This window comes from Delphinapterus leucas, chromosome 16 (assembly GCF_059928025.1).
Source record: "Delphinapterus leucas isolate spDelLeu-1000000601 "Yukka" chromosome 16, BTC_Dleu_Yukka2, whole genome shotgun sequence".
Lineage (NCBI taxonomy): Eukaryota > Metazoa > Chordata > Mammalia > Artiodactyla > Monodontidae > Delphinapterus > Delphinapterus leucas.
In genome coordinates this window covers 79428075-79442500 of record NC_143144.1, presented here as the reverse complement: position 1 = coordinate 79442500, position 14426 = coordinate 79428075, and the positions used below count along the sequence as shown (strand labels likewise).

The 14426-nt window shown below is 48.5% G+C and overlaps 1 long non-coding RNA gene and 1 pseudogene across 9 annotated transcripts in view; one reads left to right on the top strand and one right to left on the bottom strand.

The window, feature by feature from the left end:
* LOC111172218 (uncharacterized) overlaps nt 1-14426 on the top strand; it is a 131718-nt gene that overhangs the window by 71371 nt on the left and 45921 nt on the right. The window lies entirely within an intron of this gene.
* On the bottom strand, nt 3113-4396 carry LOC111172216 (NADH dehydrogenase [ubiquinone] 1 alpha subcomplex subunit 9, mitochondrial pseudogene; annotated as a pseudogene).

Below are 14426 nucleotides of genomic sequence, written 5' to 3'. Positions count from 1 at the left end.
GTCAGCATCTGAGATGAGGGTGACGTGTGTGTCCTGAAATGGTTAAGCGAACACCAGAGGCTGAGCTAGTGCAGGGAGGACTCATCTAGAGAACAAATGAAGACTATTGGCTGAGTTGGGGTCCAGAGTAAGGAAGATGCGTGGAGAAACCCCACGGGGAGGGGGAACCCCCACGTGGAGGTGGTTTGCGCAGCTGGAGGCCTTGGTGAGGCTCCGGGTTATGACTTCACACACAAGGCTACGTGCCATTGAGGGAGAACAGCCTTGAGCTCACCGCCTGGAGCTGAACCAGCCTCCCGCACGGCTTCCAGCTCAGAATTTGCTGAGGAGCCGCCCAGAGAGCTGTGCAGACACGCCGGTTGTCGGTCGGCCTCCATCTTTTAGTCATGCTGGGCAGCCAGAGAGGCTGACGTGTTTTCTGGCCTTCCTACTGTCTCCCTAGAGATGAGGTAGGATGAGCTGCCTTTCCACTCTCAGTCTAGGTCCCTCCAGTGGGTTTGGAGAGAGAAGCTTACGGATTGTGGAAGGCCGCCTCCAAGATGGCTGCCTCCTGAGACCCTGCTCTTGTGAACCCTGTCCTGCTCTGGACTCACTGATTCTCTTCTAACAATAGAATATTGCAGACAAGATGGGATGTGACTTCTGAGATCAAATTATAAAAGACGGCAGCTTCTGTCTTGCTGTCTTGAGTCTCTCTTCTCTCTCTCTTCCCAATCTTGAATCACAAGCTTCCATGCTGTGGGGACCCTCAGGTGGAGAGGCCCTGCCATCGGCTGAATGCTATTCCTTCAAAATTTATGTGTTGACGTCCTAACCCTCAAGACCTCAGAACATGACTGTATTTGGAGATGGAGTCTTTAAAGAGGTAATTAGGTTAAAATGAAGCTTTTAGGGTGGGCCCTGATCCAATATGACTGATCCAGTATCCTTATAAGAAGAGATTAGGATACAGACCTAAAAACACAGAGGGAGGACTGTGTGAGGGCACAGGGAGAAGATGGCCGACTACAAGTCAAGGAGAGAGGCCTGAGGAGAAACAACCCTGCGGGCACCTCAATCCCAGACTTCCTGCTTCCAGAACCGTTGTATAAGCTGCCAGTCTGTGGTACTTGTTATAGCAGCCCGTACTGACTAATACAGGCCCACAACTGCACCGCAAGCCTGCAGGCACATCTTCTGAAGCCTGCTGACAGCCGCACAAGTCGGCTTGGAAACGGATTTCCCAGCCTGGGTCAAGCCTTGAGATCTAACTGTAGGCCTGGCTGACAGCTTTACTGCTGCCTCACCAGGGACCCTGACCCAGAAGCGTCCAGTTGAAGCACATCTAGATTCTTGAGCCACATGGTATCCTCTCTCTACTGTGAGACAATAACCCTTGGCTGTTTCATGCGGTTAAGCTTTGGGGTAATGTGTTACACAGCAACAGAGAACTACTATGCCTCCTTATCCTTCTTGGCTAGAGTGACCATATATTTTATTGATGACACCAAGTCAAGGCTTTTGAGGGGGAAAGGAGATTCTAAAATAATTAAAGGGACTTCCCTGGTGGCACAATGGTTAAGAATCTGCCTGCCAATGCAGGGGACACGGGTTCAATCCCTGGTCGGGGAAGATCCCACATGCCATGGAGCAACTAAGCCCATGTGCCACAACTACTGAGCCCGTGAGCCACAACTACTGAAGTGCGCATGCCCTAGAGCCTGTGCGCTGCAATTACTGAGCCTACGCACCACAACTATTGAAGCCCGTGTGCTCTAGGGCCTGTGTGCCCCAACTATTGAGCCTGTGTGCTGCAACTACTGAAGCCTGCATGCCTAGAGCCCGTGCTCAGCAACAAGAGAAGCCACCACAATGAGAAGCCTGCGCATCGCAACAAAGAGTAGCCTCCATTCGCTGCAACTAGAGAAAGCCCACACACAAAATGAAGACCCAATGCAGTCAAAATAAATAAATAAAATAAAATTTTTTAGGTCTTGAAAATATTTCTTTCTTTTTTTTTTTTTTGAAAATATTTATTTCTTGACTGACAGATTGGTTTTTTTATGTTGGTACTATAAATAGTTCTATTAAAAACTATTTTCAATAATAAAGTTTTTTCTAAAACGAAAGTAACATATATTTATGTACAATAGAGTAAAATTAAAAAACAGTTCTTTAGGGCTTCCCTGGTGGTGTAGTAGTTAAGAATTGCTTGCCAATGCAAGGGACACGGGTTCGAGCCCTGGTCTGGGAAGACCCCACATGCCACGGAGCAACTAAGCCTGTGTGCCACAACTACTGAGCCTGTGCTCTAGAGCCCGCGAGCCACAACTACTGAGCCTGCGTGCGGCAACTACTGAAGCCCACGCGCCTGGAGCCCTTCCTCCACAACAGGAGAAGCCACTGCAATGAGAAGCCCGAGCACTGCAACGAAGAGTAGCCCCCGCTCGCAGCAACTAGAGAAAAGCCCGCATGCAGCAACAAAGACCCAACGCAGCCAAAAATAAATAAATAAAATTAAAAACCAAAACAAAACAGCTCTTTATATTGATTATCTGAATATAAATAACAAAAAAATCAGAATAGTGTACTTTAATCAGTTTCTTAAGGCATGTCTGTCTCTAACATGATGTCAATGGTATTCAATGTTTTTCCTGATATGGCCTCATCACTTTAATTTTTTTTCACAAAATTTCCCATAAATATTCTTCAAAGAAATATTTTGTGGTTAGTAAATTTGAAATTATTGACACCTTTAATCTACTCTTTATTATAGACTATAATATTCTTAATTGGGAAAATATTCTCTCTATAGGTGTTAGGGTACCTAGTGGGCTTGGGAAAAATGAAGGATGTTCTCAATGCTACTTTTTGGCATTAAAATGTGAAAATCTTTCCGCCTAAATATTTTACCAGGTACTGTTTTTGTTTTTGTTTTTGCACGGGCCTCTCACTGTTGTGGCCTCTCCTGTTGCGGAGCACAGGCTCCGGACGCGCAGGCTCAGTGGCCATGGCTCACTGGCCCAGCCGCTCCGCGGCATGTGGGATCTTCCCGGACCGGGGCATGAACCCGCATCCCCTGCATCGGCAGGCGGACTCTCAACCACTGCGCCACCAGGGAAGCCGTACTGTCTTTTTTTTTTTTTTTTTCATCTCAGATGTTTTAATAGGGGCTCTTATGCACTATGTACAGGATTCTCTGCCAAAGGTGGTCTGGTCGCTAGTGACCTGAATGACATCAAAAACCAAGGGCAGCTCAGGGGCCACGAAACAGTGACTGTCTTGGCCGGCTTCACACCTTCAGTCTCAGAAGACAGCCAGCGGTGCGTGCGGTGACGCCGCAGCACTTTGATGGCCTTGAGCTCCAGGGGCGTGGCCTGTATACCCAGGTCTTCCAAGCCGGGCAGGTGAGGCAGGGTCATGTCTGTGATGTGAACTCGCTCAACTTTATCCCTCGTGGTCCAGGGCTCAAACGGACTCATTTCAAAGAGTCGACCTAGCCATCGATATGCAAAATGTGGCAAAGGGTATGCCAGGAAGGGTCTGTGAGCCATGGCAAAGACGTACTGTACCAGGTCAAAGAGGACGTTCCAGCTGGGCCCAACAAAGGCAAAAGTTTTCCCTCTGACATCTGGATCCTTAACTGCATTAACAATTCCTTTGGTGACATCCACAATATATATTGGTTGTTTCACTGTCTTCTTGCCCAAGGAAAAAGAGGGACAACGCCAAACCCTTGAATACTTGCAACATGATTGAGGAATCTATCCTCTCTTCCAAAGATGTCCGATGCCTTTATGATGGTAACTTCTGGAAATGTGTCTCTCACTTCTTTCTCTCCAGCAGCCTTATTTCTCAGATCTTTAGAAGGGCTTTGAATATCGGCATTCAGATGTGAAACGTGAATAAAATTTTCAACTCTAACTTGCTTGGACACTTGAGGGATTGCTTGGGGAATCTTTACAAAAACATCCTCAAAATCAAAGTTTTTGGTTTCCCATTCTCGCCCAACGAGATTGATGACCACGTTGCTGTGCTCCACAGCTCTTAGGATGGAGTCCTTGTCTCTCCCTTTCCATTCCAGAAGGATAATCTGGCCCAGGTCACCCATGGGGCGAAGGTGCATGGTATCATATGGCTCACCCCGGTAGGGGACAATCACTTGTGACCCCATGCGACGTGACATTGGCAGGGCCCGGACAACTCGGGGGTGAACGGCGGCCGCCATCTTTTCCCACAATCCCCTGCCGCCGGTGCTTGGCCGACTTCGGCTCCCAGGTACTGTCTTTTTGCCTCTTTCCAGAATACTTTTCTTCAGCAAATATTTTTACAAGACAAAACTCATCAAATTGTCTTTATGATTCTTTTGAATGCTTCATTAAATCTGGATGCTGCAAGATGGTAGGCTTTTTCAATCTCCTGCCCTTCTGGGACAGAATGTAATTTCTTCTAATTAAAAATAGAAACTCCATCAAAAGATTCTTCTTACAAGTCAAGATATTCTGAAGTACCCTTATAGAATTTCAATATTGAGCTCTCATTAATTAATGTGTTCCCTTTCCCCCGTACTTTTTAGGGATAAATTCCAATGTCTTTTTATTTGCAAGCTTTGTTTTCAATTAATGTAATTCTTTCAGAGCTTCAGAAACAAAAAATCCAAGTGTTAAATAATCAAGGTTTTCTAATTTTTTTGAACAACATGCATCCAAAATTTAGAGAACTCATTCACAAAAAAGTTCAATATTGTTGTAGGGCACTGAGACTGACTTCAGAAGTTCCAACTATTCTAAAATCTGATAGATGGCAGGTAGCAGAGACAAAGCACATTAAGCCACGCTGAAGCATGTTTTTTCTTTTTGTTTTTTAAACTTCATCAGTGTTGTCACAAAATGTTGGCAACTACAGCTTTTACTTATATTGGTAGAATACCAGCTTATTTGGATCCAGTATGAATTATATGTGTACCATCAACAATTCCAAGTAAATTTCTGCTTCATAGGTTTCTTAATTTAGTAAGGATTTTTTTTTTTACCATGACACTGTGCTCCACCAAAAACTATATTTGTATTTTCTTTGCAAAAACAAGTACTATTTAACTTAATGTCAATTGCACAATTGTATTCATAATAGTCTCAGATGATGCTCAATTAATTAAGAAAACTTCCAAAAGCTTTTTTCTGAGTCCATGACTTGGATGAAAAAAAAAGGAAACATTATTGGAATTAATTAATTTTTCTATTTGAGGAAATCTTATGACACTGAAATAAAACTTGCATTATTTTGACTATTTGTATAGTTTTCCTAATGAAGTCAACATGTGAACAATGATAGCACCACTTTTTGTACATGAATATGACAGTTTGGAATTGAAAATGAATAAGATTTGAGTCTCACATTTATTAGGATGTAGAAAATGGTAATAGCCTATCTCTCTTGAGGAAATACTAAGAAATGACCAAATAAAAAAGTACATATTTTTAAAAAGCTATTGAAGACCTGGGGATGCCGGGAAGTCTATATTCCAGGGAGAGAGCCAATCCTTTCTAGCTGAGCAAAGAATTGGTGTCTGATTTTATACCTGGGAAATATTATCTAGACAGTATATGGCTGGGTAGAGAAATGAGTTTGCCATAGATAAAGATATTTTGCTGGAATAAAATACAGTAAGCTAAACTTTTAATTACTATGTAGTTTGGCATGTGCGATTGGAATTTTGAAGAGCCCCAAATGCAAAGCTAAGTCTATTCTGTTTTAGAATTCCCATTTAAAAAAATTCCTGGATTACTTTTTTATTTGCTGGAGAATGTCCTGAGAGAACGTTTTTCAAAAAAGAATATTTGGTATGTAAATTTTCTAAGTATTTTTATGTCTCAAAAGATTTATGTTGTCCCTACACTTATTAGGTTTTTTTTTAAAATAAATTTATTTATTTAATTAATTTATTTTTGGCTGCGTTGGGTCTTCGTTGCTGCGTTCAGGCTTTCTCTAGTTGCGGTGAGCGGGAGCTACTCCTCGTTGAGGTTCACGGGCTTCTCCTTGCAGTGGCTTCTCTTGTTGCGGAGCTTGGGCTCTAAGTGCGTGGGCTTCAGTAGTTGTGGCATGTGGGCTCAGTAGTTGTGGCTTATGGGCTCTAGAGCGCTGGCTCAGTAGTTGTGGCTCACAGGCTTTGTTGCTCCGCGGTATGTGGGATCTTCCCAGACCAGGGCTCGAACCCGTGTCCCCTGCATTGGCAGGCGGATTCTTAACCACTGCACCACCAGGGAAGCCCCACTTCTTAGTTTTTAATAGAAAAGTTAGCATTATAAGTTTAGAATTTTATTTCTTTAATAAGGATTCTGGGGTATCACTCTTGGTCTTCTAGTTTCCAGTGTTGCTAATGAAAAGTCACATGTCAAAGGTGACTATAATTCCTTTACAGATAGTCTATTTTTCTTGTCTGGAAGCTTTTAGAATCTTCTTGTTCCTCCTGGAGTTCCAGTTTTCAGGAGAATGTGTCCGGGAGTGGGTCTTTTTTCATTCATTCTTCCTGGTACCTGGTGTGTTCTATTGACCTGAAGACGTGCATGTTCCTTCAGTGCTTGGGGGTGTTATTCTATCATTTGTATAATTTATATATTTTCTTCCTTTTATTTTTTTCCTAGAATTCTTAATAGGTTGATCTTTTTAGGTTGATCTTATGCATCTCATATATTTTCTCTCATATTATCCTCTGTCTTCTTGATACACATTCTGAGAGATTTCCTGAACTTCAGGTTTTTTCGTTCTAGCAATGACATTTCTAAGAACTTTTTTTTTTAACTTTTTATTTTATATTGGAGTAGAGTTGATTAACAATGTTGTGTTAGTTTCAGGTGTACAGCAAAGTGATTCAGTTATGCATATACATGGATGTGTTCTTTTTCGAATTCTTTTCCCATTTGGGTTGTTATATAATATTGAGTAGAGTCCCCTGTGCTATGCAGTAGGTCCTTGTTGGTTATCCATTTTAAATACAGTAGAGTGTACATGTCAATCCTAAACTCCCTGACTATCCCTTCCCCCAGCTTTCCCCCCTGGTAACCATAAGTCTGCGAACTCTTTCTTGATTTCTAATTGCTCCATTTTAAGCACAACCTGTTCTCTTTTTAGGGCCACATTATCTTCTTGAATTTCTCTAAGGACATTCATCTTTTAGAAGTTCCTTCCGTTCTTTGAATCTGTTTGCTCACCCTGGTTCTTGCCTTCTGTGCTCTGGGGTTCTCTGTGAAGGGAGAACCGGGGTGGTGAATGTCTGCAGGTCATGAGTGTTTCTTTGCCTCTAGCACAGAGTCATTCTGCTTGGATTTCTGCTTGGACAGTGGGCCCCATCAACCTGAACATTTATATATTCCTTTAGCACTGGGGAATGTTATTCTAATACTCATATAATTTATACATTTTCTCCATTTTATTATTTTTTTTTCTAGAATTCCTAGTAAATCCTGACATTTCCCCCAGAGTCTTCTCCCCAGTGTGGGAGGGCTCCTGACAGGTCCAGCATGTTGACTGGTTGGTTTTACATCGGTGTGAATAGGTTCGGAGTAGTCAGGCCATTGGGGCCCCAACAGGCCAAGCACTTACGCACATACCCTACCACCCGCTGATGTAGGAAGGATGCACCATCATCAGACAGGGAGCTGGGGCTCAGAGATGGGAGTGTAAAGCCTGAGCTGGAATTAGGACGCTTGTGATTCTGAAGCCCAGACTACGGCATCATGAGAGAGAAGGACATGAGGCTGGAGAGAGTCTGGGACAGAAGGATGGGCAAAACTTGTGGGCCGGAGGGAGAAGGAGGCATCACATTGTCAGAGGGGCCAACATAGAAACAGAGACGTGTGTGCGTGTGTGCGCTGGGGGAGAGCTGGACAGGGCAGAGGGGAGAATGCCTCCCGGATGTGTGGAGGCTGAGGTGAGAGACGTGGCTGGAGGCCACTTTCTAGCTGGAGGGTAGAAATGCAGGCCTGGGTACCAGTGTCACAGCCAGGGAGGCTGGGGGCCCAGAGGACAACCAACCTCCTGAGAGAGGGCAGACGGAGGAGTAGAGTTTGAGCCCCACCCTCTCTGGGGCTGGGGGAGAAGGAGGGAGAGCACAGGGGTGTGTAGTATCTGCTTCATCCACCCCTCCCTGTCTCCCTCCATCACACAGACTGAATGGCTCTGCTGTCTCAGTCTGGCTGGGCACGGGGGGGGCACTGCAGGTGGACAGGCTGGACTTCCTCACCCCGAGTTGCCCTTTTTTCCATAACTGTGGCCCACGAGACACCCTCTGTGTCTAAAGCGAGCGGCAGCCGCCTACCTTGGTGTCCCGCAGTAAAGGCAACGATGCCCCATCACACGGGTGAGCTGACGTGTTCCCGACACTTACTCCAAGCTGGACGTGGGCTTAGGCGTTCCCCAGACGTGGGGGTGACCTCAGCTTGCTTAACCTCTCCAAGCCTCGATTTCCCCGTGTGTAAACCTGAGACAATAAGATTTTGGTCACTTCACTTTTCTAAGCCTCAGGTGCATCCACAAGAAGTGGGATCAGGACACTCCCTTTCCCAGGGGCTGGGAGGCTGTGCGGTGTCTGTGTGGTCATCGTTGCTCCCAGTTTACAGTTCAGGAAACGTACCCGAGTTTTGGTGTCTGCCCTCTGCGTCGTGGATGGATCCAGGCTCCGTGGCTGGGGGTGGAGGACCTGGGACCTCTGGATGTCGGTCTCCTGTTGAGCTGGACGGATCCATGGCACAGCTCAGACCCCCCATGCTGTGCCATCTGAGCCCAGCACCTGTGCCCACGGGGCCTGTCTGCTTCCTGGAGAGAAGAGAGGAGAGTGTGAAATCGCCTTCCTAGGTGAGAATGCATGACCATGCAGCCGACACAGGCAAAGGCTCTCCGCTGTGTCCTCACTTCTCAGCTGAGTTCTGATGCGAGGGGACCAGCTCGTTCAGAGGAAATGGGTGACCAAGGATGGAACAGCTGGGCAGAAGAGCTGTCACCAGACATCCATTGTTGGGTGCTGGTTCCAAGATCTGCAGGTGCGGACGGCCGGTGGTCCCAGCACATGCAGCAGAACCCACCTTCTGTTGGCAGAGGCTCTGAGAGCAAGCTGCTTTTGACCTCTGGGCACACAGGCTGCAGACAGCGATGTTTGGTTTACGGCCTGACAGCCACTGGGAGAAACGTGGTACGGCGCTGAACTCGCTGGGTGACTAAAACAGTTCCGACTCTGGAAGGAAATGGATTTTGTGTCGTCCAAGCTCATCTAGAACCAAAATTAGCTCCCTGCTGTCCACTCCTGGCCGGAGACAGCTGTTCCTACAGCTCCACCCAGATGCTGGCTGTGCTCAGGTGCCTGCCTGCCTCTCTCTGGGGGGCATGACATCCCCAGTGGGCTCAGGAGTCACCGTTGACAACGCATTTCTACCACCTCCCTTGCGTGCGGTCCTCCCCCATCCTCAGGCAGGCAAGCCCAAGCGCGTTCTGCCCATGTCACGGCAGAGGCGGCTCAGAAGGGCCCACACTTGGCTTAATGCTCTTATGCTGCCATCTCGAAATTTGAATACTGTTATCTTTTCAAAAAATATTTATTTATTTTTACTTATTTGGCTGGGTCTTAGTTGCGGCACGAGGGATCTTGGTTGCCGCGTGTGGGATCTTTTTAGTTGCGGCACGCGGGATCTAGTTCCCTGACCAGGGATGGAACCTGGGCCCCCTGCATTGGGAGCGTGGAGTCTTAACCACTGGACCACCAGGGAAGTCCCGAATACTATTATCTTTTTTTTTTTTTTTTGCGGTACGCGGGCCTCTCACTGCTGTGGCCTCTCCTGTTGCGGAGCACAGGCTCCGGACGCGCAGGCTCAGCGGCCATGGCTCACGGGCCCAGCCGCTCCGCGGCATGTGGGATCTTCCCGGACCAGGGCACGAACCCGTGTCCCCTGCATTGGCAGGCGGACTCTCAACCACTGCGCCACCAGGGAAGCCCCCGAATACTATTGTCTTTGAACTTACGTTTTGTAAATGAGATCTGATGGGACCGCAGAGCACGTGCATGAGCAGAGCAGATCTGTGCAGGTTACGTGTCGTTCTTCCTCTCTGCTCACTTGCAGATAGCGTTCCTGAAGCCCCGTGAGCACACGTCACGGATTAGATGAGCGAGGGCGCTGACATCCCCATGAGGCCACACTCTCGGTTCACACCAGGACTTGCTTTGAATGCAGGAACACGAGCGACCAAGTGACCCTGTCTTATCCTTTCGTACTTAGATTATGTCCCTGTGTTAGTCAAGCGCTTACACGAAGCTGATGGCACAGAGGAAAAGGGAGAGACAGGACAACCGCAGTCTCTTTCCTTTCCGTCCTTCCTTACCCAGCAGTAAGGCTGAGGCAGAGTGCGGGGCGAACGTCAAGGAGTGAAAAACAGCCCGTTGAGTTTTGTGCAGTGTTTTCACCCTTCTGGTAGGGACACATCTACATATGTGTGTACAAAGTACAAAATACGGAGTGTGTAATTTCAGTGATTCCAAATACGAGTCAGATGCTCTTCTATTTGCATTTAAAACTGACATTGCACAATGTAGCGATGAATGGTGGTGTTCATGTTAGTGATTAAAAATTATTAATTATTCTGTACTTAGAACAGCATTAAATAGCAAATAAAAAAATGCATGACAAGTCGAGAGACAAAGACAGAGAGAGAGATACGTGAAAGACAGGAGAAAACTTTGTATTTTCGTACCTATAATGGTGTTTTTTCCCTAGTTTTTGGACAGGGGGTCCCACATTTTCATTTTAAACTAGGGGCTCCACAATTATGGAGCGCTGGGAGAGGGGAAGGGGACTGAGAGCAAGGGAGGCCCAGCAACATCCCAGAGTTATTTGGGGCTGAGCCAGGAGTAGAGGCTGGTCTCCGATGGGGTCTGGGTGCAGGATCCGTAACGATGATGGTGATGGTGATGGTGATGAAGAGGATATGATGGTGATAAACTAACATTACTGGACTGAGGAGCGTCTCATCTATCTTCACAGGAGCCCTACCGGCTCTGGCATTTTGGCAGGCCGTACCTGGGAGCAGCTCTTGCTTTGTGGAGGCCAAAGGTGCCTCCTTCTCAGGGCCCCATATCTGTGGCCTGGGCTCCCTGCCTAAGGCCCTCCCTCTGGGGGAGGCGGGCTGGCCCCACAGCTCATGAGGGTGCACATGGCTGTCTGGTTGGGATTCTCCTGCGAGGGAGATCTGGCAGCAGCTTTTAGAGGGGCATGCGACCCTCTCCTCCCCGTGAAGACCCTCTTTTGGTAGCAAGTGGGCTGCCCACAGCTCCCTGAGGCGCTCACCTGGTAGTGGCTATTGGGGTCCAATCCAGGGAGCTGGTGATTTCCCCTGAGCTCCTCCCAGACAGAGACTGGATGGCCAAGCCCAAGGCCACATGCTGGGATCTGAGCCCAGTTTGCCTGGTTCCCAAATCTAAGCTTTTTAAAGACAGGAGACGTTGTTCCAGCATCAGGAGGAGGGCACTCTGGGTAACCTCGCCCTCTCAGACTTGTGCCAACAGCCCAGCAGGCAGCATCGCACCACTGCCATGGGGGCCAGTGCAGCTCTTCCGGTGCATCTGGGCCTGGGACCTGGAGAGGGGACTACAAGGACTGGGGAGCCCTCCCCACAACTTGAAGCCAGCCTCCCCTTTCCCATAACCTTGCATGAGACTTGCTCTCCTGGGATCCCAGCCAGGCTGTGGCTCAGACTTAATGGGATCACCCGCAAGGGGAGGCAGAAATGGCACAGCCCTGGTAACCTCGGCTTCCTTTTCTGGAGAAGGCGAGCTGGACTTGAGTGTCTCCTAGACCCCGTGCCCGGATGAGCCTCACAAGGCTGTTTCCCACAGGCTGGACCAGGAGGCCAGGTTTCCAGTTTAATTCAGTGAGAAGCTGTTCAGAGTCTCACCCACATGCAGCCAGGCCCGTCTGGGGTAGGGCTGTGGGGACCACATGCCAGAGGCAGCCCCTGACTTCTCAGGGCCCTGGGGTGGGTGGGAGGGACACCCAAATGAGCCTGCTGCGAGGCGTCCGGGGCTTTCTTCTCTCGGTGCCGAGCAGCCTTTGTTGGTGGCATGGGGGTGGGGTTCACCTCCCCAGTCACAGCTTTCTGGAGCATCGATTTACCAGGTACGTCAATCTACCAGACGGAAAGGAATTTAAAACACCATTTTACTGAAACAAAGATATTATGAATTAAACATAGAGTCTGCGTGAGCTCTGAAGATCAAACAGAGACACCGCAGACATTTCACATTTTCGGAGAGCTGCTCTGAGTTACTGCTCCCAGGAGCCCAGATTCAAGTTTACCCTCCTCAGCTGGGGCTCCCCCAGGGCCGGCGGGAGGGCCGCCAGTGATCACTAACTCCCGCCAGCACTCTAGAGTTTGCACCAGCATATTTATTTTCGCTGCACGTGGAGGGGTCCAGCATTAATTACCTTATCCACGTCTCACAGGCACAGGGAGGCGAAGCCATCAGAGTCACCGTGGCAGGCCACACTCAGCCCAGATGGAGCCCATGTCTTCGGACACGTGCTGCTAACTATTCTCCTTCCCGTGTTCCTTCTGGGTTGTGTGCTCTGAGATGCCACATGGCTGCCTGGAGGTCTGGGGAAGCTGGCCTTGGCTGCTTCAGGAAAGTCATGATTTGCTGAACAGCTGCACTGCCCCATGGTCCTGACTGCAGATAAAGGCTGATCTTGTCCACACAGTAGACTGGGAGAAGGTGGCCCTCTGGCCTTTGTTCAAGGACATTGCCACCTGGGTGCACACAGGTTTGTGGAGGATGCCACACTTTTATTTATTTTTTTGGCCACACCATGTGGCTTGCGGGATCTTAGTTCCCTAACCAGGGATCAAACCCGTGGCCCTGCAGTGGAAGTGCAGAGTCCTAACTACTGGACTGCCAGGGAAGTCCCGAGGATGCCACACTTTGCCAAAGAATGTTCTGTCTTCCTTTCTCTTACCTGTACCAGGACTCATGTGTGCATTTGGGAAGGAGTCTTGTGTCCAGGCAGGGCTGGAGGTGGCCTGGTCTGCGTCGCCCTGACTCAGACCTTGTCCTGGACACATGTTCCCACCTGGCCCACAGGTTGCTTCCGGGGCATGGGAGGAGAAGGCGGGGCCTGGGATGCTTCCAGAGGGAGGCTGCCTGCGGCCTCTCACTCCCCCTCTAGGCTTGGTGCAATGAGATGTTTGTTTGCCGAGGTGGCCCAGGTTATAAGTGGGAAAAGGGCCTGTCATCCCACATGGGGGCCTGAATTTGTCCTTCGCTCCAGCCTTGGTGGCGGCAGGTTATGCAAGGGCAGACACAGGCCTGTGACATGCAACTCCCCTCTCTGTCCACCTCCTGTGGACCATGTTTTTCCCCTGATTAGAAAACAGTTATATCAGAGTTCTGGTGGGGCCTACGTTGGTGGGGGGAGTGCTTTTTGTAAGTCTCTAGGGTGCTGTCCGCACACAAACCATGACCGTACCCTTGCCAGGAGAAGAGTCAGCCCCTTATTATTATAACAAATGGCAGTCATTAATAACCGTAGTACTAAAAACGTGGAAATAATTCTGACAGCTAATACTGAGTGTTCAGCGCAAGCCAGTGACCATGATTTGTCCTTCATGGCACTGGCACATCTCAGTGATCTTGTGATGAGTTCTGCTCTTGGACCCATTTTACAGATGCAAAAACTGAGTCTTACCAAGGTAAGCGACTTGCTCCAAGTGGCACAGTGACTAAGAGGCAGCCTGGAATCTGAGGGCTCAACCTCTGTGCCACCTGTCAAATCCCGATCCCTTTTTCCACACAAGGCCTGGTGTTCAGGCTCTGTAGACATCACTCCATCTTCATCTCATAGTGACCTTTGGGGCGGGTACTACATCGATGTTGTTGTATAGGCGGGAAACTGGAGCTCAGAGAGGCTCAGTGATTTGCCCTAGTCACACAGCTAATAGGTGGTGGACCAGGCACTGGAACCCTGGATGTCTGATTGAGATCTCTTCCTCTTTACCACTGGGCTGCAGCTCCATGCTGGTGGGGGGCTTTGGGGAAGAATATTCTCACCATTAAGGGGCCAAATCAGCTGAGGTCATAAGACAGGGGAGCTGCACAGGCCACGGTTCCACCATCCACCCTCCACCAGGCATGGAGCAGAGGCCACGGCCCCAGCGAGGGCTGCTTAGGAAAGGCTGAGCCACCGCATTGTGGGGGACAGTGCACGGAGCAGCGCTGGGCACCTGACCTGACTCCATGCGTGTCTGGGCTTTGAGCCTTTGGCTTCTTGTCAAGTTGAAAAGCCATGTCTGGGCTTCTCCCCAGGCCTCTAAAAAAGCACAATAACCAATAATTTTTCCATAATTAAATTGTAACGTTGTCATCCTTTCAAATGCAAATGACATATTTGCATTTCCCCTGTTCATCTAGTAAT